Genomic DNA, 26584 nt, shown 5'->3' with positions numbered 1-26584 from the left:
TGCATATGTATTGTCTATACATGTGTGTACACAGGCATGTGTACATGTGTGTATGCATGCATGTGTATTGTGTGTACATGTGTGTATGACCACCTATGTATTGCACGTACATGTGTGGACAACTGCATATGTATTTTCTACATGTGTATACACATGCATGCATATCATGCATACATGTGTGTATGCATGCATATGTATCATGTAAACATGTGTGTGTATGTGCACATGTATCATGTATACATTCGTATGCATATGTATCATGTATTCCTGTGTGTATGCATGCATATGTATCGTGTATACATGTGTGCATGCATGCATATATATCATATAAACATGCATATGCATGCATATGTATCATATAAACATGTGTGTATGCATCATGTAGACATGCATGTATGTTTATACATATGTGTGTGCACACGTGTACCTGATACATATGTATGCGCACACATGTATACATGATACACACACATGCATATGTATCATGTAAGCATGTGTGTATGCATGCATATGTATTGTGTATACGTGTGTCAACGCGTGCATTGGTAGGTATATACACGTGGGAGGGGCACGTGGATGTGCTTGTGCCCTCCGGCAGGAGCATAAGAGCAGGCGTGACCCGACAGGGCCTGAGCTGGTGGCTGCATGAAAAGACAAAGAAGGACGCTCACTCCCCAGTGAGTCATTAAAAGTGGTTCCAACTGCGTCACCGACTGAGAGAGGCGAGAGGCTAGAAACCTCTAATGCACTGGAAGCCACAGCAAGATGACCCTGGGCCTGCTTGACACCAGCTTTTCAGTAAAACCTCCTGTGTTCATGTGTCTTTGAACAAACTCCAGACCCATTTTTTCCATTCAAAGAATTCTCAAATGCATTTCCTTTGGCAAACATCATTTGAATGGGTGCATCGTGTGAGCATTACTCAGTGCAGGGCCTGGTGGGCAGTGCTTTCTGAGTGTGTGTGTGTGTGAGTGTGTGTGAGTGAGTGTGTGTGTGTGTGTGTGTGTGTGTGTGTGACATCAGGATAGGATGCCTGGCCTTTTTCTATGCTTGAAGCCACCTTTTACGGGCATAAGTTCATATGCCAAGTCCCAATTTGGCAGCCCCAGGGAACAGCTTTGCACCATGTTGTACCCACCCAGCTCAATTTTGTACCAGCAGAAGAAAAAAAGAAAAAGAAAAACAGCTCTGTGGCTCTGACTGGGCTTTGGGGATAAAAGCAGGAATTTTCTGACACACAGTACAACCTCAAGACCACAGCGGCAAGTACCCAGGGAGAGGACCGATACAGAACGGGGGTTGGTCAACCTCAGTGGTTAAAATAAAATAAAGCTCTGATAGCCAGAAGAACAATCCAGGCCTAAAATAACGCCTGTGTTTGGGTCCCCAGAACCCACCTAAAGCTGGACTCAGCAGCGCTGGTGGCTGTAATTCTAACGGAGCTTAAAGTCAGAAGGGAGGGAGACATGGGCGCTTTTACCAGACGCTTGCGGGCCAGCCGGTCTGGCAAATGCAGCGGTGAACAATGAGAGGCCCGGCTTCGAACGAGGTAGAAGGTGCGGGTGAATTCCTTGTCGGACAAAGAGAGAGAGAGGGGGGAAGGAAGGAAGGAAGAAGAAAAGGAGGGAGGAAACTGTTTAGTACCATCCGTCCCTTCTGTCATGGAACCATGTTCCTCCACTGAAAAGTCAGCCACGGTGCTGCTGTGACTCTGTTCGTAGCTCAGGCCTTATCTTGGGCCATTTGGGTTCATCTAACAAAAGACCATGGACCAGGTGACTTTAAAAGAAATCTGGGCTGGAAGAGGGCTCAGAGGCTAATGGCACCTTTTTTTGTTTGTTTTTGTTTTCAAAGCCTGATGGTCTGGGTTTGACTCCCTAGTACCCACACAAAGCCAGATGCACAAAGTGGTGCATGCATCTGGAGTTTGTTTCGGTGGCAAGAGACCTGGTATGCCCATTTTATCTCTCCCTACCTCTCTCTTTCTGATTTCAAATAAATTAATATATCTAGATCTATATAGATACATAAATATCTCTTAAGAGTGAAATTCAGAGTGGCTAGGAATATCCTAAGGCATGGCTCCGTCCACCACTCCCCCACAGGGACTGACTGAGGCCTTCATGACCCCACAGTGAATACCATAACCCCACTGAGGAGGGCCCCCAGGTAATAGGAGCTGGGGCTAGGGGATGAAAAAGCATAACCTGTTAAAAATATTCTTTTTAAATAACTAAACTAAAAATGAGAAACCAGCTTAGAATCAGTAAGAACTGTGGTTTAAATAAAATTTAGATTTATATGCCCTCCCACCCCACAAAAAAAATAAGAGAGAAATTTGTTGCTCACAGCTCAGAAAGCTGGCATCAAGTGATTCAGTGTCTAACCAAGGCTCACTTTCTGCTTCGTGGACACCCGCTTCTTGCTGTGCCCTCATGTTGTGGAGGGAGCAAACAGGCTTCTTTTATAAGAGCACTAATCCCATTCATGAGTCCTCAGCCTCATGACCTAATTACCTCCTGAAGGCCCCACCTCTTAATACTATTACATGTGGGGTTAGACCTCAAGTTTTGGAATTTGGGGAAACACACACGTTCAGACCATGACAGACCTTCAGGAGGTAGTTACGGTTGAGTGAGAATGGTCCTGATCCTAGAGACTGAGTGTTCCCCTGAGAGGGCTCAGCTCGGAGAAGGTTCTCTCTGCACATGCTCCGAGGAAAGGACAGAGGGGAGGCTCTGCTCAAGCTGAGGCCTCACCAGAAACCAAGGCTAGCCAGTGCCTTGACCTCAGAATTTACAGAACTATGAGAACATAAATGTCTGCTGCCTAAGCTGATCAGCCCATAGGATTTCACTCTCGCAGCCCACACAGATTCAAACGCCTTTACTTATAAATGGCAATTGACAGTACCGAGCTGAAGGAGTAGAGAATTAACACTGGATACTTTTGTTAACTGTCTGCCATAGCACCTGGAGTTACAGAATATTTCCAAATAAATTTTAAAAATCAGTATTTCATGATTTTTTTAATTTTTATTTATTTGTTTACTTGAGAGAGAGAGACAGAATTGGACACAGATAGAAAAAATGGGCACTCCAGGGCCTCCAGCCACCGCAAACGAACTCCAGAGTCATGCACTGCCTTGTGCATCTGGCTTCAAGTGGGTCCTGGGGAATCGAACCTGAGTTCTTGGGCTTTGCAGGCAAACACCTTAACCGTTAAGCCATCCCTCCAGCCCCATTTCACATTTCTTACTACTTAAGGGTATGTTTACACACACACACCATGATCAGGTAGACACTGGCCAATAAGCCAAGCTGACCACCCCACACTCACTGAGGTTAGTGCACAGAGGACCCAGGCACGGAGAAAGGCCCTGGGCTGCTCTTAAGCTTCCTGTCTTCTTGTTGCTTTCACATCTCGTGCGTGTCATCTGCCGGTGGTTCCTTTGGTTTGGGGTCTTCAGCTGTCTGCTTGGCTCCACTCCCCACGGAATCCTCTCAGCTTGCTTGCTGCCCTCGTTGGAAACTGTTCACCCTGGTCCCCACAGACTCCCCACGCCAGCCAAGGCCCCGTTCATTTCCAGGAGTCGGTGAAATGAGGGTGTTGGGAAGGAAAGAAGGGCGGGGTGGAGGTGAGTGATGAATCAAGTAACTGAGGGCTGAGAAGACGTGACGGTCAAGGCAAATGGACAATATCCAAGCTCCCTGGGGGGCTGCCTAAGATACTGGCCAACTGGGACTCTTCTCAGAATGCTATCCGACAGTGGCTTTACCTCACTCTTGCCTTCTCGTGGACAGAAGCTGTTTATACTCTCTCCTCCTCCCTCTGAATCTAATATTCTGAGGGCTGGAGGGATGGCTTAGCGGTTAAGGAGTTTGCCTGCAAAGCCAAGGGACCCAGTTTGATTTCCCAGGACCCACGTTAAGCCACATACACAAGGGGGCGCACGCATCTGGAGTTCGATTGCAGTGGCTGGAGGCCCTGACGTGCCCATTCTCTCTCTCTCTCTCTCTCCCTTGTTCTCTGTCAAATAAATAAATAAATAAAAATAAAATATTTTTTAAAAAAGAATTATACCAGATACATGAATAAGGAGGCACAATTACAGATTGTTTAAGAAAGCAAGAAAAGAGGGGGAAAAAAGAAAAAACTGATAAAATAAAAAAATAAAGAAAGAAAGAAAATTGGAGGACAGTGGAGCAAGGTGGGCAAAGAAAAGAATTTTAGGAAATGAAGACAGAGAGGTATCAGGGAGTCAGATGCCCTAGGTCTTATAAGATTTTAAAAATTGCTGTCTGAGAGCTGGAGGGATGGATTGGTGGTTAAGGCACTTGCCTGCAAAGCCAAAGGACCCAGGTTTGATTCCCCAGGATCCACATTAACCGGAAGAAAAGGGAGTGCAAGCATCTGAAGTTTGTTTGCAAATGGCAGGAGGCCCTAGAGTGCCCATTCTCTCCATCTTCCCCCCTCCCTCCCTCCCTCTTTCCCTCCCTCCCTCTTTCTCTGTCAAATAAATAAGTAAATAGACTTATTGAAAAAAAAAAAAAGAAAGAAAGAAAAGTGGGAGATGTGGAGGACTTGGTTGATCCACGGAACCCCAGTGCTGAGACAGAGGAGAACTGGCTCTACCATTGGCTGAGGGAAGCAGAGGAGGTCAAACAGGATTAATAGTCAGGGGACAGTCAGGATCCTCTCCCTGACCTTGGCGTTTTTAAGTCATTTCCCAGTGTCTCTCCCATGGAAGAGGAGTTGGACTGGATGAACTTAAAGGTCCCTCCATCCCTGGAATCTTCTTTACACCAACTATGATTATAATGGGTGTGGTGGTTTGATTCAGGTGCCCCCCATAAACTTATGTGTTGAGAATTCTAGGTCCCCAGCTGGAGGAAATTTGGGAACTGGAGCCTCCTAGAGGTGGTGTATTGTTGGGGGCAGACTTATGGGTGTTACAGCCAGCTTCCCCTTGCCAGTGTTTGGCACACTCTCCTGTTGCTATTGTCCACCTGACGTTGGCCAGGAGGTGATGTCCACCCTCTGCTCATGCCATCGTTTTCCCTGCCACCGTGGAGCGTCCCCTCAAGTCTGTCAGCCAAAATAAACCTTTTCCTCCAACAAGCTGTTCTTGGTCGGGTTCTTCGTGCAACAACTAGAAACTGTCCAAAACCATGGGCAGAAGTGAAGCTGCCTTCTTAGAGAAGAGCCGTGGCCTATTACAGGAACTTCCTGCCCGTGAAGGGTGTATCCCTGTAAAGCCAAGAGAGGCTTAGTCATGCGAGATACAGAAGGAAGCTAGCGATTATGACACTCGAGATTTTACCAGGTACACAGTCTGAATTTTTACATCTGGGCTTTCTGAAACAATGATGGCACATGATGGGGTAAGGAATGTCACCCAGGCTATTAGGAGTTCTTAACAAAGTCTAAATGTCGGAATTTGCACACTGGCCTCCACGTGCACAGCAAGGGAAATGGCTCTAGTCCCTTGAAATGTCAGGATGATAGAATCCAGAAATTCAAATTTGACCTCCACAGAGCCAAAGACCAAGGACCCAATTTTGGTCTGGGTTCCAACAGTGAAATTCAGTTGGCATTTTTAACATCCTAGATTGCCACTTCTGCCTTCTGTTTTCCAAGCAAGAACTCTACAAACTATCCATTTGTAAACCTTTACCCATTGTAGGGAGCTGAGCCATCAGCCTGAACTTGATCTTCTGAGGACGAGAAGATCTGAATGCAAACACAGCAGTCCTATATACCTAGAAAGATTTATTATCTATTTATGTCCACGTTTGCAAGGACAGAGGTTTAACAGCCTCTGTTTTACCAGAAACCATGCAGCTCCAGCCACTGTGGTTTTGACAATGTTGATATTGAAAAAGAAATATGTTATTTCTTCATCGTTGCTCTGGAACGAAGAGGCCACATGTAAATGTGTTTCTCGTCAGCCTAGAGGTTTCTAAGTGTGACGGGGGGCTCCTCCAGCATCTTGGTTGACAAATGGAGAATCAGACTGAGGCTGCACCTAGTCAGTAGCCAAGGGTAGCTGGAACCTTGGTCCAGAGCACCTTTTGTACTCCTGCCCATTATGCTGAGGGCAGAAAATACAGAAGAGGATGTGTCCAGAGCATGTCACACAACAGCCACGCTCACAGTTGGTACAGGCAGAGCTGGCTTGTGGGATTTGGTTTCCCTCCATGCCCACATCCTGAACACTTGGAAACTTCACAGGGGACATCACTACCTCTACCCTGGAGCACCATTCAGCACCCTACAGATTATCCTATGAGGCAACCCTAGCAAGATGGATCGGTACCCAGTGCCGTTCTACCTTACCTCTTACATGCCTACTTGAGTTGCAGGGGCTAGAAAGCCAAAAACTACACTTCCCAGACGCCTCTGCTACAAAGATTTCAGTCTTAGCCAATCAGGTGTGGGCATGATGGTTAAGAAAGAGAAGGACCACTTCCGTGGACTCCTCTAGACTGGGCCTTAGCATTCTGCTTCTCGGTGGCCTTGGCGGTGTCTCTGGCTTCCTGGTTGTCAGGAAAAGGACCCGCCCATTCTGCTGGTGAGGCTCCCAGCAGGTGCGGCCCTGCTACAGAGCTGGCAGGAGCAGTGGATTCTGGGTAGGAGGAGGCCCTGGCTTCCTTTCTGCACTGTAGATTTGGGACTCCTCAAATGGCCAACCAACAGTCTGTTTCTCTAGCCTCCTCAGTTATTCTCTAAACCATTTAGCACTTGGAAGGAGAGAATAAATAAATCCCTACTCACTGAAGCAGGTTGGGTGATTCTGTCCCATATGAATGAAAGTTGAATGATAACTTGGGGAGGAAGCCCAGACTAGAGAAACTCACTTTTATTGATCATTCATCATGAGTAAGCAGCTAAAATTGGAAATCTATGTAATCCTCGCACTAAGCCATACAGATGGAGGAGGGGAAGGTAAAAGAGGTGAATCAGTTTCCCAGGTCCCACAGCAGTGAGCAGCAAGTTCAGAAGAGAGCCTCCTTCCGTGTCTGACCTCATTAAATGCTCCCAAGGGATGGAGTGGACAGACAGAGCAAACAGCCTGGGCTCTCAATCCCAGCCTGCTGCTTTTATTGCCAACAGCTTTCTATCCTGGTACCTTGGTTATCCTTGGTACCTTGTACCAAGAATGATACAGGCTAACATAGGTAAACACAGACACATGGTGCATGTAAGAGAACCATTAGCTGCCATTCAAGACTTTGCTGTCCAAAGGAAGAAACAGCCTTAAAGTCAATATCAGGGGCTGGAGAGGTGGCTCAGCAGTTAAGGCACTTGCCTGCAATACCTAACTAAGGACCTGGGTTTGATTCCCCAGTATCCACTTAAAGCTATATGCACAAAATGAGACACGTGTCTGGAGTTTGTTTGCAGTGGCTAGAGGCCCTGAAGTGTCCACTTTCTTCCTCTCTATCTGCCTCTCTTTCTGGCAAATTAATTCATTCATTAATTAAAATTTTTTTTAAAAAAAGAAGTGACTATCAGGTGATTCACCAACACGTTTCAGAATAAGATGTCAAGCTAAGAAATACCTTGCTGGTGTTAATACATTCAAATAACAGCCACAGGGACAGTGTGACATTAAGACTCTCAACTTTGGGGCTGGAGAGATTGCTCAGTGGTTAATGCGCTTACCTGTAAAGCCTAATGACCCGAGATCAGATGCACAAAGGAGCGCGTGCCTCTGGAGTCCATTTGCAGTGGCTGGAGGCCCTGGTGGGCCTGTTTTCTCTGTGTGTCTCTCCTCTATCTCTTTCCACTTGCAAATGAACAAAAAAATATATTGTTTTAAAAAATTAACAGCAGCAACAAAAAAAGACTCTCAACTTTGATTCTCTAGGCCTGGGAGTCACTCCCAGTTCTCTATCTATCTAGTTTGGGAACACTGACCTTGTTTTTCTTTTTATCTCAAAATTTTCTTTTTAACCTCTTCCTCATCATAGGACTTCATACTTCTGCAGCTTGCAATGTGTTGCTAGATTAAATGAGAAAGAAGAAAGGACCCAGCATGTCTCTGAGATGAACCTTCTGCGCATCAGACATAACACAAGGCGCACTGGGCAGTGGGCTTTAAAGGAAAGGGGGCAAATTCAGCTGCAGCCCTCATGGTGCAGAACAGTGTGCGCTTCTACAGATGCCGGCATGCCCGAGTGGCTGTGCAGAGCCTGGCCCTGCTGCCTCCATATAAGCTTGGTGCCTCATGGCTCTGGGAAAGAGGTGTCCCCTCAATGGATGCAGACATGTTTTCTGCCGTTCGAGATTCCAAATACACTGACAACATGGCTACGTAAAGGAATTGTCATTTTAAAAAATATTTCATTTATTTATTTGACAGAGAAAGAGGGATCGAGAGAGAGAGAGAGAACGGGCATGCCAGGGCCTCCAGCCACTGCAAACGAACTCCAGACACGTGTGCCACCTTGTGCAGCTGGCTTATGTGGGTCCTGGGGAATCGAACCTGGGTCCTTTGGCCTTGCAGGCAAGTGCCTTAACCGCTAAGCCATCCCTCCAGCCCAAGAATTGTCTTTTTTGACCCTGGAGTCGATGAGCCAGTACACAGAGGACTGAAACGACACCCAGAGGACAGACAAAGGACAAGGACACCAGTCTGCGCTGGCCCGTACCTCATTGGTGACTCAGAGCCAGAACGTCACGTGTTGTGGAGAAAATGCACTATAGCCTGAAAGCTTTGGGGATGGACAATGCTTATCACTTGCCAAGTCAGGTTTCCGACTGGATCTGTACCAGGGCAGCACACGGCTAGGATTAGACGCCGTGCGTGGGAAAGCGGAGCCTCGAGGGGTGGGGAAGGAAGTGGCCTCCATGGTCTGCCCTGGCCTTAACCACAGCAGCCAGAGTGCTACGTCTGGCTATGCCCCCAGCCAGAAGGCACCCTCGCCTCTGTGCTATAGCCAGTCTGAGAACAGAGCATCATGTAAAAGGTGAGCCCGACACACTGGCCACAAGTACAGTAGGCTGGCCCAGCCATTGCCAGTAGTAGTAGGGGCAAGTCATCCCGCCTCCCTTTGCTTTGGGAACACTGCTGAGTTGGGGAAGTCAGGGAGATGTTGGGAATGGTCAGTGTGGTTCCGTGGCGGATACTCTGGTTTATCTCACACACATTTACTCAAGCTTCCGTGGAGAAGAGGTTCGTGGACTCAAACATGTCCTTCCTACCCCGTTCCAGATCCAGTGCTCCAAGCTTCTTGTTACACACAGCGTTGCTGCCTTGGGTGCTGTGTCTGTTTTTCCTAGTCTTCATTGTCAAACACCTACACTGGGCAGAGCAAACTCTAAATATCTTTTCTGAAAAATAGCATTGATGAAAAGGTCTCTTCTTTCTGTGAGAGCAGGTGTGGAGGTGTGACACAACCCTTGGAAATGGACAGTTGACCAAAATAATACACAATCCGAGCTGTGTAGTCCCAATTGAGGAAAACAATTCCCTCTGGTGAACTGTTTCCTTTTTTCTGTTGGGAGACAGCGGCCAGGCACCATAAATCTATACTCAGGGCCCTGGGAAACCATTAGCTATACCCGCAGAGCCCAAAGCTCTCCTACTCTTCAAAGTCAATAAGGAATCAAGAGTTGAGCTACAAGGCCACCTTGGTAAAGAGAGAAGTATCAGTGAGGCATATCGGGCCCCAAACACAATCCTCATTCTAACCACAAACTCAGCACTAGACAAGACACTTCGAGAGGCTTCCTTCTCTCTCGTCCCTCCCTCCCTCCCTCTCTGTCTCTTTAATTTTATTTATTTATTTGAGAGTGACCGAGAGAGAACGGGCACACCAGGGCCTTCAGCCACTGCAAACAAATTACAGATGCATGCGCCACCTTGTGCATCTGGCTTCCATGGGTACTGGGGAATTGATCCTTAGGCTTCACAGGCAAGCACTTAACTGCTAAGCCATCTCTCCAGCCTTCTCTCTCTTTTTTAAGATTTTTAAAAATAACTTTATGCTATTGCATTTGGAATTTTTGTTCCAAGTATGGTTCGGAAATTTTTTTTCTATCTTTCAGGCAGCAACTGTAACAAAACATCACGCCAGCTCAGGGTTCCTCTTTTGGCAAGACAATGTCATCTTCCATTCTAATTGACTCAGTCTACTGAAGTTGATATCTGAAACGGTCTAACACCCTCTTCATTAACATGAAGGCTAATTTCTTTTGAAGGGAGTTTAAAGCAGCCAGGCCTTAGATTCAGGGGTTAATTGGTCTGTTTGCCACTGTTTGTCAGAACAGTCTTTTAAGAACATCTTCAAAGACTAGCTCTGATACTGGCTCCCACATGGTCTGAAATGCCTCAGATGTCTTTATCAATGCCAAAAAATGCAATGAGTGAAAGGCCTTTCTACTTAATTATTTCTGAAAAGCAAAAGAGGGGAATCCATGTAGACAGATAATGAGAATTGACACAAAGAAATTAAAATGCATGTTCAGGCAAGGAAAGCCAGCGAGTTCACCTTCTAACTACAGCAACAATGGGTTACTCAGACCTGCCCCAGCCCGCCGCTCCACACAGTCAGGGACGCTTCTCATTTTCTTGTCTTTTGGAATAGTTTCCATCAGAAAACCACATCTGATTGGATTGCACCAGTTGCTTAGCAACCCACAGACCAATTGGATTTGGTTGTAAAATGTCAACATCTGCACAGTCTTCAAAGTATATTTTTTAATTTAAAAACTTATGTCTGCAGACAGGGAAGAAAATACATCTTTAAAATATAAGACAAAATCATATTTCTGTACACAATTCCTCTGACCGCCTGTCCCTAAGCAGTTTCGTGGACTGTGTAGCTGCTTTTCATAACTCCACATCAGCATTCTTCGTTCCCAATTCTTTGGGGAGTAGAGAGGAGTAGAAGAAAGGGAAATAAACTGGCACACTTCTTCAGATGTCCATCAGAGAAGTAAAATGCCAATGGATTTCAATGCAACTAGAAACTCTTCAGAACAAGACAGAGGAAAATACCATGGCCTCCTTTTAATTATAAATTCTGGCAGTTGTGGAATTGCATCAGAGAGGATTCAGAAGTCTGTGGATCACCACTCTCCACGTGCAGAACTATACGCCCCCGCACCAGAATCGGGGACGCTAACCAATACAGGAATGGTCTAACACACCTACCTAGGAGTTAGCTTCCTGCTCTCTAAATACAGCTCACCGCAGAGCCCTTAGTCTCCGCCACGTGAAACCCCTACATCCCTGAGGTGCTGTTTTCGGCTTACTGTGACTTGGAAATCACAACTTTCCAGTCCTTGCCACTGTTGAAATTCCTAGGTACCAATCTATTTGCATGTTGTTTTGGGTTAAAATGCAACAGAAACCTCCACAGGGAAATCAGATTTGGAAAGAGCAGGGGCAAGTCGAGAATAACACCTTTCTTTTAAAGAATCCAAATGGCAGCTGCAAACTGATGTTATCGCCACCGTTGGCCTCAGCTGCAGGGAATGCACCACCTCTGCTTCTTCCAATCCGGAGGTCAAGTTACCTGCTGGAAAGGAAAGGAGCCCCCGAAATCAGTTGGTGCAACCAAAGCTAGCCAGGAGAACTTGAGCAAGGGGGAGACAGAGACTCTCCCTAGAAGGCAGGGAGCCCCCCCCCTTTCCTGGACGCTAATGAAGGGCTTTAACCAGAAGAAACTTCTACAGGGGGGAAAAGAAAAAAAAGACAAAAGGGCCCGAGGCTTGGATAAAACAGACGCATAGAAGCACTTTTCCCTCCTCGCTCCAACCCACTGTGAGGTGTGGGCCATTCCATCTTGCCCAGAGCGCAGATCTGATTACTGCTATCTCCGCTAATGTTATCATTACTCCTCCACTGATAGGCTCTGTTTTACCTACACAATGGAAGACTGTATGCACACTTGCCCTCTCACCAGAAGGGCTGGTTTTAAAGAAAGAAAGGGGTGGAGGAGAGAAAGAGAAAAGAAGGGTGGGTCAGAACGCCTGGGAAGGGTCTGGCTGCTGAATGGACCTTTCAGAAAGAGGCTGTGATAGCTCGTGTGTGTGTGTGTGTGTGTGTGTGTGTGTGTGTGTGTGTGTTCATTTAAAATGTTGCTATTAAAGCTAAATATTAAATAGGAATCAGTTCAGAAACAATGATTCTTTTGTGTGTGTGTGTGCATTCATTTTTAAGCAAGTACTTTCTCCTTTTTCCCTGAAATGTGTTTTGGGCTCAAATATTCAAAGTGTGAGGAACAGAAGTTATACAGAGTGTCGGGTCTGATTCAAGATAAACATGAATTAGTTACAAAGATGATAGTGGCATATCCCTGGCCTCCAGAAAGCCCCGTCTGTTTGCCCAGACTGAAGGCACTTTCTCCATCCAACAAAACGCACAGGACTGGAAGTGGGGTCCCTGCCGCCTGCCCGCCTTGCTTCTCTGCGACCTGCAGGGGCAGAAGGCCTGATTGAGGTACTTGGACATGCACTAGCTTGTGGGTCATTGAGGGCAGACCTCCACAGATTTAACAATACTTCCTCAAAGTTGCCAGGTCCCCTCAACTTCTGTGCGAGTTCTTGTTGGCACCCTCTCCCCAGGTCACAGGCCACGCAGAGTCCCTCTGCAAGACCTAGCTGAGACCTCCCCATGCCCCAAACCTTAGCGAGTCGGGGACCCTACCACTATCTCTTCGTCTAGTTCGCCTTTTAAATTCAAAAGGGAGGGCTGGAAAGATAGCTTAGCAGTTAAGGTGCATGCCTGCGAAGCCTAAGGACCCAGGTTTGATTCTCCAGGTCCCACGTTAGCCAAAGCACAAGGTGGTGCATGCATTTGGAATTCGTTTGCAGTGGCTAGAAGTCCTGGCGTGCCCATTCTCACACATTCTCTATTTCTCTCTCCCTCTTTGTCTCAAATAAATAGATAAAAATAAATATTAAAAAAAATTCAAAAGGAAAGAGTCTGACTCTTCTGTTCACTGAATTGTGTCATTCTTCCCTGAGACTGGGAAGAAAAAAAAAAAGGTGGTTAATTGTCAAAGATCACAGAGTGAAAGAATTGGCTGGGCATGGTAGCACAACTTCAATCCCAGCGCCTTGGAAGCAGAGATAAGAGGATCACTGTGAGTTCAAGGCCACCCTGAGACTACATAGTGAATTCTAGTTCAGAGTGAGACCTTACCTCAAAAAATCAAACAAAAATTATTTCTCTGGATGTCTATATTTTTATAGCCAGCCTCAGTTTACCTCTTCAAAATGACAAGCAAATTCAAAGTGACCAGGGTGTTGACCCTTTTATGAGATCTTAACTCCCTTCAGGGGTACACTCAACTTGCTTTGTTTCATCTAATTAAAAAGACTGAAGGCTGGAGAGATGCTTCAGTGGTTAAAGGCACTTGGCTTGCAAAATCTGACAGCTTGGATTCAATTCCCCAGTATCCAGGCAAAGTCAGATGCACAAAGTGACCCATGTGTCTGAAGTTGGTTTGCAATGGAAGAGGCCCTCGTGTGCCCAATCTCTCTCTTACTCTCTCTCTCTCTCCTTCTCTGTCTCCTTGAAAATAAATATTTTTTAAAAAATCAAACATTAGGTAAAACACGAGAAATTACAAAATCCCCTACAAGAAGCTAGGCCAAACACATGAGCTTATTTGCTCCTCAAAAGAAAACTGGATACATAAAAGGGCCAGTCCAGGTGTAAGAGCCCAAGGTCAGCTCTCTACCCACAGAAGGAAGAAAAGAAGCCAGCACATTCTAGTCTTTTCTACGCCAAAAGGCAGAGCTGAGGTTGGAGCCATCAGCAAATAGCCAGATGCTGGCGATGCTGGTGACTATGGTAACAGTGATGATGGTATCTGGTCCTCTGTGCTTACTGTCTGACATCACCATATTGAGAGGCTTACATGCAACATGCTGCTTTCTTCTCACGGCCATTCTGTGAGGACAGTACTTGTTCCCTTCAGCAGATGAGGTAAAACTCCTTTAAAGAAGTTCAAGGATTTCATTGGAACCATGTAACTAGATAGCAAGAGAGGAGAATTACCACCCTGCTTGTCTGCCTCTGCATTCTGCTTTCTCGTGCAGGTAAAGCCAAAAATAGACCACTTGCACAGAGGTGCCCTCCCCAGCCTGGGAAAAACCTGAGGTGGGTTTTGGCTTAACTCAGCAGAACTCAACTTGACCTTCTTTGTTTGCTGTGGAAATGGGTTATCTGACCTCAAAACAGCTATTTCAGTGGGATATGGTGTGTCTCTCCTCTATCTCAATACTTCACTTGGGAGGCAAGAGGATCACTGCAAACTGGGGGCCAACCAATCTGGGTTACACATAGGTTCCGGGCTAGCCTGAGCTATAGTGTGAGACTCTGTCTCAAAAACAAACAGAAGCAACTACTTCAATTATCTAGGGAAGAAAAGTGTGTCCCTGCCTCATACCATACAATCAAACTTAACTCCAGCTGTATCAGAGGTTAAATAATGCACCAAAAACATTAAAATGAAAGATCGAAATGCAACAGTACTGTAAGATTAGAACAGGGAATGATAGAAGTAGCTTCTTTAAAGTTTTAAAACATTGAAACATTTTTATGACTATTTTTGTTGGTGAAGAAAAAGAACACTATTAATACATCATAAAATGCAAATGAAAAACATATCACAGATGCAGACCTGCTTTGCTTCATAAATCCCTCCTTTGACACAAAGACCAATAATCCAATAGAAAATATAGATTAGAGGTTGTGGAGGTGGCTCAGCAGTTAAGGTGCCTGCTTGACAAGACTAACAACCGAAGTTCAAGTCCCTAGTTTCCAGATGCACACATGGCGCATGCGTCTGGAGTCTCTTTTCAGCGGCTGGAGGCCCGGGCACGCCCATTCTTGCTGTCTGTCACTCTTCTATGTCTCTCTCTGCTTGCAAATCAATAAAAATAATTTTAAAAAAGAAAATACAGGTTACAGCTATGAAAAGTTCACAGCAACGTAATGGTCGCAAGATACTGAAATGTATGAAGAGGTATACAACTTTGTTCATGACAAGAAACTCCCAAAGGAAAACTAACCAACCATCTAGTTGGCAAAGGTCTACAAGGATTAGCAAGAGTGTGGGCAAACACACCCTTAATCACTGCCAGAGGGTATATCCTCAGCCTCCAGCAAGAGCAGTTAGGCAAGCAGCATTTGATCCTGCACTTCCACTTCCAAATTTACTACACATGCACTCAGGTATGTAGGAAGTGGTTATATACAACAATATTTATTGTCTTGTTGTTTAGTGGTAAAAGATTGGAAGTAGCCCAAATGGTACTGTAGAGTAGAAAACCGGCTAAATAAACTATGGAACACAATGCTGTGCTTTATGTAGATAGACAGCATCCACACCAAAGAAGGTGACCCTTGCTTCACTGCATCTGCATTATAAAATATCCTCTCACAAGTAACGTTGACATGACGCTTCACAACCTGCATTTAACCGCGGAGTTTAGATACGCAAGAAATTTGTAAAAGTGAAAACCTTGACGGGCCAAAGAATAGTTCAAGGAAAGTGCAAAGACAAAGCTGGGCATCATGGCACAAGCTTGTTGCCAACCTTGGGAGGCTGAGGTAGGAGGTTTATGAGTTCAAGGCCTGCCTGGGCTAAATAACCAGTCCTGTCTGTCTCAGTAGAGGGGGGAAAAAAAAAAGGTAAAAATCTGAACAGATGTTTCTCTGAAAAGAGATTTAGCTAATAAGCACACGAAACCATGCTCAACATGATTAGTCATTATGGAAATGCAAGTGAACACCCCTGGGAGTGACTGCAAGTAACAGGGGCCTTCCTTCGGAGATGATTAAAATGTTCTCAATTAGATGCTAGTGATGCTTGCCTAACACTGTCAATGTGCCTGAGCCGCTGACTGAATTATATACAAAAGCACTTGAGATGGGGGCTGGAGAGAGAGCCCAGTGGTTAAGGTGCTCCCCGCAAAGCCTAACAATCCACATAAAATTTGATGCACAAAGTGGTGCATGCACTTGGAGTTCATTTTCAGTGGCAGAAGGCCCTGACAGGCCCATATTCTCTCTTTCTCTCTCTCTCCCTCCCTCCCTCCCTCTCTCTCTCTCTCTCTCTCTCTCTCTCTCTCTCTATGCATGTGTGTGTGTGTCTGCCTTTTTCTCTCTGCCTCAAATAAATGAATAATATTTTTAAGAAAACCCCTGAGGGCTGGAGAAATTGCTCAGTAGCAATGACCCAGGGCCCTTGTAAAGTCATATGCACGCATCTAGAGTCCATTTGCAGTGGTTCGAGGCCCTGGTGCGCCCATGGTCTTTCTCTCTCTATCTGCCCCTTTCTCTCTCCCTCAGATAAATGAATAAACAAATAAAATAGTCTTACACATTTACTAAAAATGGTTGAAATGGGTTAGAAATGTAGCGCAGTGGGTAGAGTCCTTGCCTAGCATGCGTAGGGCCCTAGGTTTGATCCCCAGCACCACAGAAAACCAAGCCTAGTGGCATATACATGCCTGTAATCCTCAGCGTGCGAAGGCAGGAAGATCAGAAGTTCAAGGTTATCCTCAACCACATAGGGAGTTTGAGCCCAGCCTGGGATACATGATATCCTGTTTCAAAAACAGACCAAACAAACAATGAACTAAGCTGGACATGATGGCTCATATCTTCAAGCCTAGTACTCAAGAAGCCATGGCTTCCAGGCCAGGTTGGGCTAGAGTGATACCTTGCCTCAAAAAAAAAAAAAAAAAAAAAACCACTAAATAAGCAGGGATAGAGAGAGATGGTAAGGAAGGAAGGTTAATCAAAATTAATGAAGTTATGAATAAGACATATGGAAACCTCCTTCTTCTCTAGCTAAGTAACGATGTTAAAGAAGAAAGGGTTTGGGCAGAAGTACCCTGTGGGGGTAGATAATGCTGTACCCAGAAGCCATGCACTGATACAACAAAATTTCGGTGCCAGGCGTGGGATACCTTCTAGTAAACTGTTGGTCAGGGAGGTCCACGGCACTCCTAAAACACTAAAGACTGTTGCCAAAGCTCTTGGTTGTCAATAGAACTGGATGGTAAGGGCCTGTTTCTGAAGACATCGCATGCTTGGTCTGCGGGACGCTGTGAAACCAATCTGGAGCTGAGCTGAAAGCCTCCTCCCTGTTGACTAGCTGGCCTGATGCTGGAAAGAGCTGTGCAGACTGTTGGGGAAGGAAGGTCATCAATAGCTTAGCCAGCAGTGGACCCTGCAAGCTTTATGGCTGGACAGTCAGGCCAAATGTGCCAACTGTCGCAATGGTGGTGGCATGTCTGTTATGGGGGGAAACAACTGCTGTCTGATTGGACTTGAAGCCTTCTCCTTGACAAGCACTGACAACCTAATGAAAAGCCTAGGGCTGGGGTGCTCATAGGCCCTAGGAGGAAACTACTTCTGTTGTCTGGCTAAATGGATATATTAACCTCCACCCCAAAAAAAACTTACTTTCTATATACTTATGTTTATGCCCATATATTACTCATGTCTGGTTAGAGAAGCTTCTCTTTTCAGATGGCAGTGACCTCAGGGGTGACTCAGAACTTACCATAGTGCTGAGAAGTGACAGGGGAGTGTTCAACACTAAGTGAGACATATTTGTCACACCCACCAAAAGCCTTAAAAAAAAAAAACCAGGAGGAATGCTTTGCAATAATGCCTTCCAGACACAAGGTAGCCATGGCACTCATCCTCACAGTGGCTGATGCTACATATAAGATATGTATAATACAAGGACAAAAAAAAGATGACATTAGAATTGAAGAGGAACTAGTTTGAAAGATGAAAGGATTCAGTGGAGGAAAGATTTGGGAGAGGGAAAAGAAGTTGGTAGGAGGGAATTATTACCACGTTATATTGTCTGTATATTGTCTACAAAAAGTTTTAGGGTGCTGCAGAGATTGTTTAGTGGTTAAGGAGCTTGCCTGTGAAGGCTAAGGACCCAGGTTCAATTCCCCAGTACCCACATAATACACAAGTATACACAGTACCCACAGATACACAAGGTGGCTCATTCATCTGGAGTTTGTTTACAGTGGCAAGTCTGTCTGTCTCTCTCAAATAAATAAATAAAAAGTATTTTTAAAGCTTTAGAAAACTTTACAGTATGTCTTAGGCACACGTCTCTCATTTCTCATATCTTGTCATTGCACAATATTCCTCAGTATTGATGTACCTTAATTTTCAGCCTGGGTTTTAGACATTAAGGTGGTCTCTAGAGTTCTTTGTAACAAACACACCTACAGTAAACACTATCACACTTTTAAAGAACAAAATAAATTGTTGAAATGGTGAATTATGTAAATTTTACCTTAATAACACAAAACTTTCTTTATGGACCAATAAGTCTGATCCCCAAGATACTTTTTAGTTTATTTATTTATTTGAGAATGAGAGATTGAGAATGGGCATGCCAGGGCCTCTAGCCACTGCAAACAAAATCCAGATGTATGTGCCACCTTGTGCATTTGGCTTACATGAGTACTGAGGAATCGAACCTGGGTCCTTAAACTTTGCAGGCAAGTACCATCACTCCAGCCTCCAAGATAGTTTCTTTTTCTTTTTATTACTTAGAAAGATGTATGGACATATCATATGTTACCAAGATACTTTTTTTTTTTTTTTGGTGTGTTTGTTTGTTTTTGAGGCAGGGTCTCACTGTAGCCAGGCTGACCTGGAAATCACAATGTAGTCTCAGGGTGGCCTTGAACTCATGGTGATCCTCCTATCTCTGCTTCCCAGTGCTGGGATTAAAGGCATGTGCCACATGGCCTGGGCCAAGCACATTTTAAAGAAAAATTCAAGCACATCTGACTGCAGAACAGTGAATGCATATTCTATCATTTATGTATTATTTATTGTAATGCAAGTATGAATCTGACCTAGTTTCTTGGAAGGAGGAGCAGAGAGGCAGGCCCACACCTGAGCGGCCCCTGGCTCCTGGTGGGAGATGGCTTTGGTTGCCCACCCTACACTGATCCTGGGCTGCATGCGGGCAGCGGGGGTGGAGGCTTTGTGTCCCATGTCACGCACAGCCACATCTTTTGTGCCTGGTCACCACTGCCGAGCAAGACCCCAAGGCCAGCGGACAGTACAGAACTCCACCGCGCGTCCTGCAGGGCTATGACTGCATTTTCTCCAGAACCAGAGCTGAGCCTCAGGCCCTTCCAGCCACTTTCAGCCTCCTCAGTTACTTCCACTCCAAGAAGTTCCCCAGTTCCATTCTGTAAAGGACAACTCTTTTCAAATGTCGCAGCCCTAACCCCAGTGACATTAAGAGATGGGACCGTTGAGGTTTAAATGAGGCCTTGAGGGAGAGTATCCCCAGTGGGCTTCCAAAGAGACTAGAGCTGGCCCCCTGCCCTGTGAGGACACAGCTATCTGCGAATCGGGAAGAGCTCTTACGACACACACAGTCTGTAATGCCTGTCCCTTGATTCCTAGCATCCCAAACTATGAAAAAACGTCTGTCGTTTAAGTCACCCTGTGTGTGTCAGTCAGTTTTGCATTTCTATGACAACATATCTGAAATAAACAACTCATGGCTGGACTCACGGTTTCAGCACACTCGGTTCCGCTGCTCCGGGCTTGGGTCAAACAACTTGATGAGATCCGAACAGAACAAACTGCTTATCTCACAGTCTCTAGAAACAGAGATAGAAGGAGGGAAGGTTCTCTTTCAGAGGAACACCCCTGATAATCTGCCTTCTTTCCACAAAGTTCTACTTCTTAAAGGTTCTGCTGCCTCCCAGGAGCACCCCAGGCTGACCACAAAACCTGCAACACCCAGGGAACACTTAAATCTTAGCACTGTCCATGCGCATGCATCCAACCTGTGGCTCTCAGGCCACTGCATGCCCAGACAGCTGCAGATGTGGCCCATCACCTTTGTAGATGACACCCTCATGTCTTGATGTCAAGAGGTTGGATGCCCCTGAGTGATATCTTGTAATAGTCACCCTAACTGTCTAAGAGAACAAAAGGTTCTTGGTTCTCTCCTAGCACAGGGAGACAGTCAGAAGAAATTGGGCATCCCAGGCCTGCCCTTAGTTCTAAGGTACCCGATCCTCTCCTGCTGGAAACCTTCCACTGCGCCAACAGAGACAATTGTATCAATCCAAACCCAATGTTTCCCCAAACATTCTCTCAGCTTCTCCTCCCCAGAGCCTGTGCCCATCACTTCCCTGACATGGGTACTCAAGGAAGGTGCACGTGCCCCAAGGGCGAACCACACATATGCCTATCCAAGCTTACGGTGTCTACAGAAGGTAACTTTGTCCCCGTTTTATTTGTGGAAGGGACACAAAGGCTCAGAAAGGCCACATCCTGCCCAATCAAGAGGCAGATATACCGGTAGCCGCACACTGGGATCTGAAAGCCAAGTTCTACCTATTTGACCATCTGCCTTCCAGTTCTGGCCAACTCACTCATATCCGCTCTATTCACTTGGTTTTTATTTTTATTTTTCCTTCTACTAATTTATGTCTTTAGTTTGGGTCCAGTTTAGTTCCTTCTACTCAGGCCAAGTCCTTGCCTGCAAATCCCTGCCGGGGAGACCTTTCAATGATGCCCACTCAGAAAGTGTGCTGTTTTCAGCTCGAGCAGACATGCCCATGACACTCTGCTGGGGCCTGAACCCACACCACAGCCTTGCCTTGCTTCGCCAGTAGCTCCTTCACCACCCCACTGACATCTCCAGTCTCATTTCTAACCCCTTGGTTATACAAATACAGCGTGCCCCCACGGCTAGCTGCCTCTCTTGTTATTTTCCTGTCATTGATTTCGTGCTGGGGTTTCTAACCACCCAACCCAGCTCCCATGCTTTCGCTTCTTTTTCTGTCCTTGGAATCCGAAGCATCTCCCAATTTACTACCATCTGCTACCTTAATTAATAGGCTGTTTACCTCCCCTGTAAGACCTTGCAGAGAGTCGCTTGGACTGGGTCCCTAAGTCTGTGCGCATTGCAGGCTCTCATTAGTCTTGGTCTATAATCCAGCTTTCAATCTATTTGACAGCTCCCATCTCCAAGCCAATTTGAATTACAGTTTTTTTCTCATAGGATTTCATAATACACAAATGTGCTTTATTCAAGCCTGGAACAAATTACAGCTACAACATTCCCTCTGTCCACTTCTTTTATAACTTGAAGGGAACAAAATAAAAGGAAGAAGAAAAGAATATTACTCTGGTTGGACATAAATTCACTGGTTTCTTCTCTACCTTGAAGTCTTGGAATTATCTGCAAGGAATTCTCCTTCTACAGAATGTGGCCTGGTGCCTCTTTCCTCCCTCAACCACTCCACCCTCACCAGCCAACTTACATTATAGCCAGTGCAATCACACAAAAATCTATGGCCAAAAAAAGTAAGTGAAGAAAGAGATTGGTTTCATAACCTGAACTGCCAACGCCCCTTACAGCGGTGACTGATTCGGTACTTGGAATGGAAAACAACCTGCTATGGAACCCTCTGTTGTTGTTAGGTGCTGGGCACTGTGGCAAAGGTACCTTAACATGCAAGCGCAGCACTTTGTCCTTTTGTGCAGGCAAAGTAGGAGACGCGGAAAGAGGGAGAGTCCAGCATTGGTCAATCTTCTTCACGCAGCAGACCCAGATCCCGGCTGCTGGGTGATCTCTTACACTTGATCTCAATGATGAACTCGAATCTGCTACGTCCGTGTCACCTAAGCATCTGGACAAAAGGGCTCTGGGGAGATGACATGAGGACCTGAGTTCAGATCCCCAGCACCCACTGAAGATGCTGGGTGTGGGTGGCATGGACTTGCAATCCAAGCACTGGAGGAGACAGACACAAGGATCCCCAGGACTTGTTGGCTAGCTGAATTGGTGAGCTCTGGGTTCAATGAGAGATTCTCTCTCTCTCTCTCTCTCTCTCTCTCTCTCTCTCTCTCTGTCTGTCTGTCTTACACACACACACACACACACACACACACAAAATAGGTGGAGAGGGACTAAGGAAAATACCAGACGTCAACCTCTCGCCTCCACCTGCATTTGCACACACATGGGTACCCCCCCACATACATGGCTTGTACATCACACATGTCAATAAAAAGATATTTAACAATGCAGATTCCTCAGGCCTCGCTACTTTAAGCTAGGAACTTGGGAATGAGGCTTAACTATCTGGCTTTTCCCAAAGCCCTACAGGGTATTTGTCTGATGGCTAAGTGAAATTGGAAAGCACCAGAATTTCCAATCAACCCAAATATGCCAATTTCAACATTTTTTTGTCAGCCATTTGTCAGATTTTTAAAAAAGTCTAAAGTTCAGAAAGTTTAAATAATTTTCCCAGCATCCCTAAACAAGGAAATCATAAACCCAGAATTCAGGTAAAATTATAGGTTTTTGAATCCAGGCCTTTTCCATGATTCCACAAAGCCCTCATTGTAATGTGAAGCTTCATTTTTTTTTTAAGGGTCTTTGGAGATACCTCAACATCATTTCATTTTTTCTTTCTTTCTTTCTTTCTTTTTTTTTTTTTTTTTTTTTTTTTTTTTTTTTTTTTGAGATAGGGTCCCGCTATAGCCCGAGCTGACCTGGAATTCACTATGTAGTCTCAGGTCTCAGGGTGACCTCAAATTCACAGTGATCCTCCTACCTCTGCCTCCCAGGTGCTGGGATTAAAGGTGTCCACCACCAGTTCTGGCTACATCATCACTTTTATAAAATGACAATGCCTTCAGAAGATATGGGTGCATGCCAATGTTCACAGCAATAAAAGGTAGAAATGCCCACGTGTTGACACAAAAGAATGAGTAAACGAAACATGGTATGTCCATTGGGTAGAATATTATGTACCCATGAAAATGAGTGAGCTTCCATTTAAGAAGACAATGCACCAGTGAGGATGAGAAGATAGACATGGATAATGACCTTGATACTTCCAAAACAAAGAGATCTGATACAAAAGGATTAAGGGATGTTCTTGAGAAAATTAGTAATGTCTTCAAATATGTTTGCAAAACATGGTGCTCCAAGCCAAACTTGGTGGCACATACCTTGGATTCCAGCACTTGGGCGGGGGGCGGGGGGCAGGAGGTTTGGAAGTTAAAAAAAAAAAAGAGGAGTGACCTTCTTACACATGTCACAACATGTATGAACGTTGACAACACACTGCTAAGTAAAGTGAGTCAGATGTAGATGATCAAATATTGAATAATTCCATGTCCATGAGAAACCCGGCACAATCAAATCCATAGAAACCAACAGCACAGTCAGGTTGCCAGGGACTGTGGGGCGAGGAAATGGAATCCTTGTTTAATGGGGGCAGGAGTTTCTCTTCAGGATGAGGGAAAAGTTCTGGAAGTAGATTGTAGTCCTCCTTGGATTCTGGGGTCACTCCTGATCAGATGTAAGGCCGTGTCCTCGAGCAGTCCCTGACCACCCCAACACAAGAAACCCTGATATGAAGGGATGAGGCTAATTAAATGATTGCTGAGACATCTTGACATTATTGTTGTCGTTTGGACTTGGGTTTTGAAGACAGGGTCTTACTACGTAGCCCAGGCTGGCCTCAAACTTGTAGTGTTTGTCCAAGTGTTAGGATTACAAGCATGACCCTTTGCCTGCCTCCTTCTGTTTTTTTTTAATATAAAAACAAATGTTGACCCTATAACCTTGAGCACATCATTCCACACCAGTTGGACCAAATGAAAAATTTCCTCTTGTGAACAGTGTCTCTTCTGATAAATGTGGAGCTGGCCAGAGAGAAGACACTAAACCCATTTATGGTTGTAGAATCCTCCCATTCAAAGAGCAGATGAGAAGGAGAGATAGAAGAGGAAGACTCATGGAAAATTTGAAATAATTAATGAATGCTTTCAGTTTGGCTTGAGGAATTAAGAGCATTTCTGCCTCCTCTGTGCTTTTTGACATGATCAGTATCTTCAAGGAAAGTAAGATTGCACCTTCCAGATGAAAGATGCTGGGGCAGGAGGCCTGGGAAAGATGACTGTAGGCACACAGAGGTCACAGCATGTGTGTATCCACAGCAAGAGCTGAGGTCTGTCTGCTCTGGCTGGCTGGGAAGGAAAAGGAGAGACCCTTGCATGGAGCCAGGCACTGGGTTGTAGCAAAGGGTCTTACACTTTGGAGAAAGATCACGAAGCCTTGCCTGTCCTTGCCCTATGGCTACAAGTTTCTGGGCCACAGAAAATACTTCCCCGCATGGTAGAAAGTGAGGCCAATCTCTTAGCACCACCAGGGAGAAAAACGCCATCCATTGGCCAGGAATAAATCCACAATAGATCTTCCCAGAGCTAGGAACAGGACTTAAAGGGGGATCTGTGGGAGGAAGCCTTAAATAAACTGCAGGTTTTGCTAGACATACTTTCTGTCTACTTTTAATAGCTAACCTGACCCCTACTCAAGAATCCAAGATAGTAAAGAGTCTATTGTGCACCTGGAGAAAAAGCTATTGCAAACTGGAATGCCTCACAGTCTTGGCTGTGGTCATTGTCTCAGCGATGTTGGTTTGGCCCTCCTCTAGGGCAACTTGCAATCCTTCAGACCCACACAGAGCTTATCTCCAGCAGGAGACTCGAGGGTTTATGGTTTTAAAACATAGCTTGAGCAAGTCTCCGTCTTATCTCAAAGCAGAAGTGCTGTCCCTTGCCAGCGCAAATATTCTGGTAAGAATTTCCCTCTCACTCAGCGTCCCAGCTGCTTCTCGCCGCCCCGCCAGGCTCCTGCGGAGATAAAAATACAGCTCACTCAAGTCAATGATTAAGTTGAAAGTTATAATATTACCAATTAGGTTTGAGCAAAGTGTGGGGGGGGCGAGAAAGCAAATTCTTTGAGAGGGTCACTAGAATGTCTGTCTTCTCCAACTATCTCCAAGTTCCACCCATCCTGAATGTGGAAAGGTCTCATGAAAATGCTTGGGGAGACCTCCCCCACATCTTGTCCCTAGGGTCTCCGCTTTCAGTCTTAGAACAATTACTTATTGTCTCCTAAGCATTTTTTTTTTTTTTTAATCTGAGAGTCTGTGTGTTCACTGGGCTGTGGAAGGAACCTTCCAGAGTTAGGCACGTTTCTTGAAGCCATCCAACCTCGAGTCAGCTAAGGAAGAAGATGTGGGCTGTGTGGAAAAACCAGAGAGCTAAACATGTGGAGAATTATTTACAATGTGTAAAACTCAGGTGTGATGACCACAGGTAACAGGTAAAAGTAAAATAGCCACCAAGATAAGGGTGTGGAAAGAGGGACCCTGGAGCCCAACAATGTCAATGTTGGTGGACGGCCCCACAGTGCACAAGCCCAGGGGTCAGCGTCCCCTACCACAGTTCTTCCAGGTACATCTTGCTACACCTGCATCCCAGCTGTGGCAGTCAGGTTCTCATTGCTGGTAGAAATCACCCAACTAAGAGCAGTTTGTGGGATAAAAGAGGTTTATTTTGGCTTACAGGCTCGAGGGGGAAGCTCCATGATGGCAGGGAAAACGATGGCATGAGCAGAGGGTGGACATCACCCCCTGGCCAACATAAGGTGGACAATAGCAACAGGAGAGTGTGCCAAACACCGGCATGGGGAAACTGGCTATAACACCCATAAGCTCTCCCCCAACAATATACTGCCTCCAGGAGGCTTCAATTTCCAATTGCCATCAGCTGGGGAGACTAGCATTCATAATACGTAAGTTTATGGGGATCACCTGAATCAAACCACCACACCAGCTCTGAGGCTTAAGGATCCTCAAGGAGAGCAATGGGCAGATTGCGTTCCCTCAGCTGAGATTCACACATGGCTGGAGATGGAGAAGCAGATAAGCAAGTGAAAAGTTCTCTAGCCACCTTGGCCAGTAAGGAACAATCGCCACATCTTCTAGCCCACCACACCTTCCTGTTGAATTCTGTCCACAAGAAGTCCAACAGCTGAGCAGAAGAGTTAGGGCTCTTTTTTTTTTTTTTTTTTTGGTTTTTCCAGGTAGGTCTCACTCTGGCCCAGGCTGACCTGGAATTAACTATGTAGTCTCAGAGTGACCTCGAACCCACGGCGATCCTCCTACCTCTGCCTCCCGATTGCTGGAATTAAAGGTGTGCGCCACCATGGCTGGAGAGTTGGGGTTCTTTCCAGGACTCTCTGGGAAGATGACAAGCCACGGGAAGTTGACACCCATTCCTTGCTTTGCTGTGCGATAGAGCCTATTGTCCCTGTGATACCCATAATAATTTTGGGGGGGCTGGATTCATTCATTTCACAAAAAAATCCTCTCGTGAGCAGTCATACCACAGAAGTTACACCGCTGTAGACGTTGGGAAGCTCATGTGATGCATCTAAGGGAATCGTGTGTGAAGGGAGCAGTCTGAGAGAGCAATTATGTATAAGAGAGCAATTTCTTTGTGTGGTGGCTCAAACAGAACACTGACTCAGAGGTTTCCACTGGACCCTGTGAGCCCCCAGACCACACAAAATCTCTAACAAGGATACAACTTGACCTTGGTCTTGTGGTTTTTGTTTTATGTTTTTTATTAACACACTTTTTCTAAGGACCATCTTTAGTATACATAAAAATAATCAGAAAATACCTAATACCTCACTATCCATGTCCCTTTATGATTAAATATTTTTTT

Source organism: Jaculus jaculus, chromosome 1 (genome assembly GCF_020740685.1).
Source record: "Jaculus jaculus isolate mJacJac1 chromosome 1, mJacJac1.mat.Y.cur, whole genome shotgun sequence".
Taxonomy (NCBI): domain Eukaryota; kingdom Metazoa; phylum Chordata; class Mammalia; order Rodentia; family Dipodidae; genus Jaculus; species Jaculus jaculus.
Note: the sequence above shows the minus strand (reverse complement) of the source record.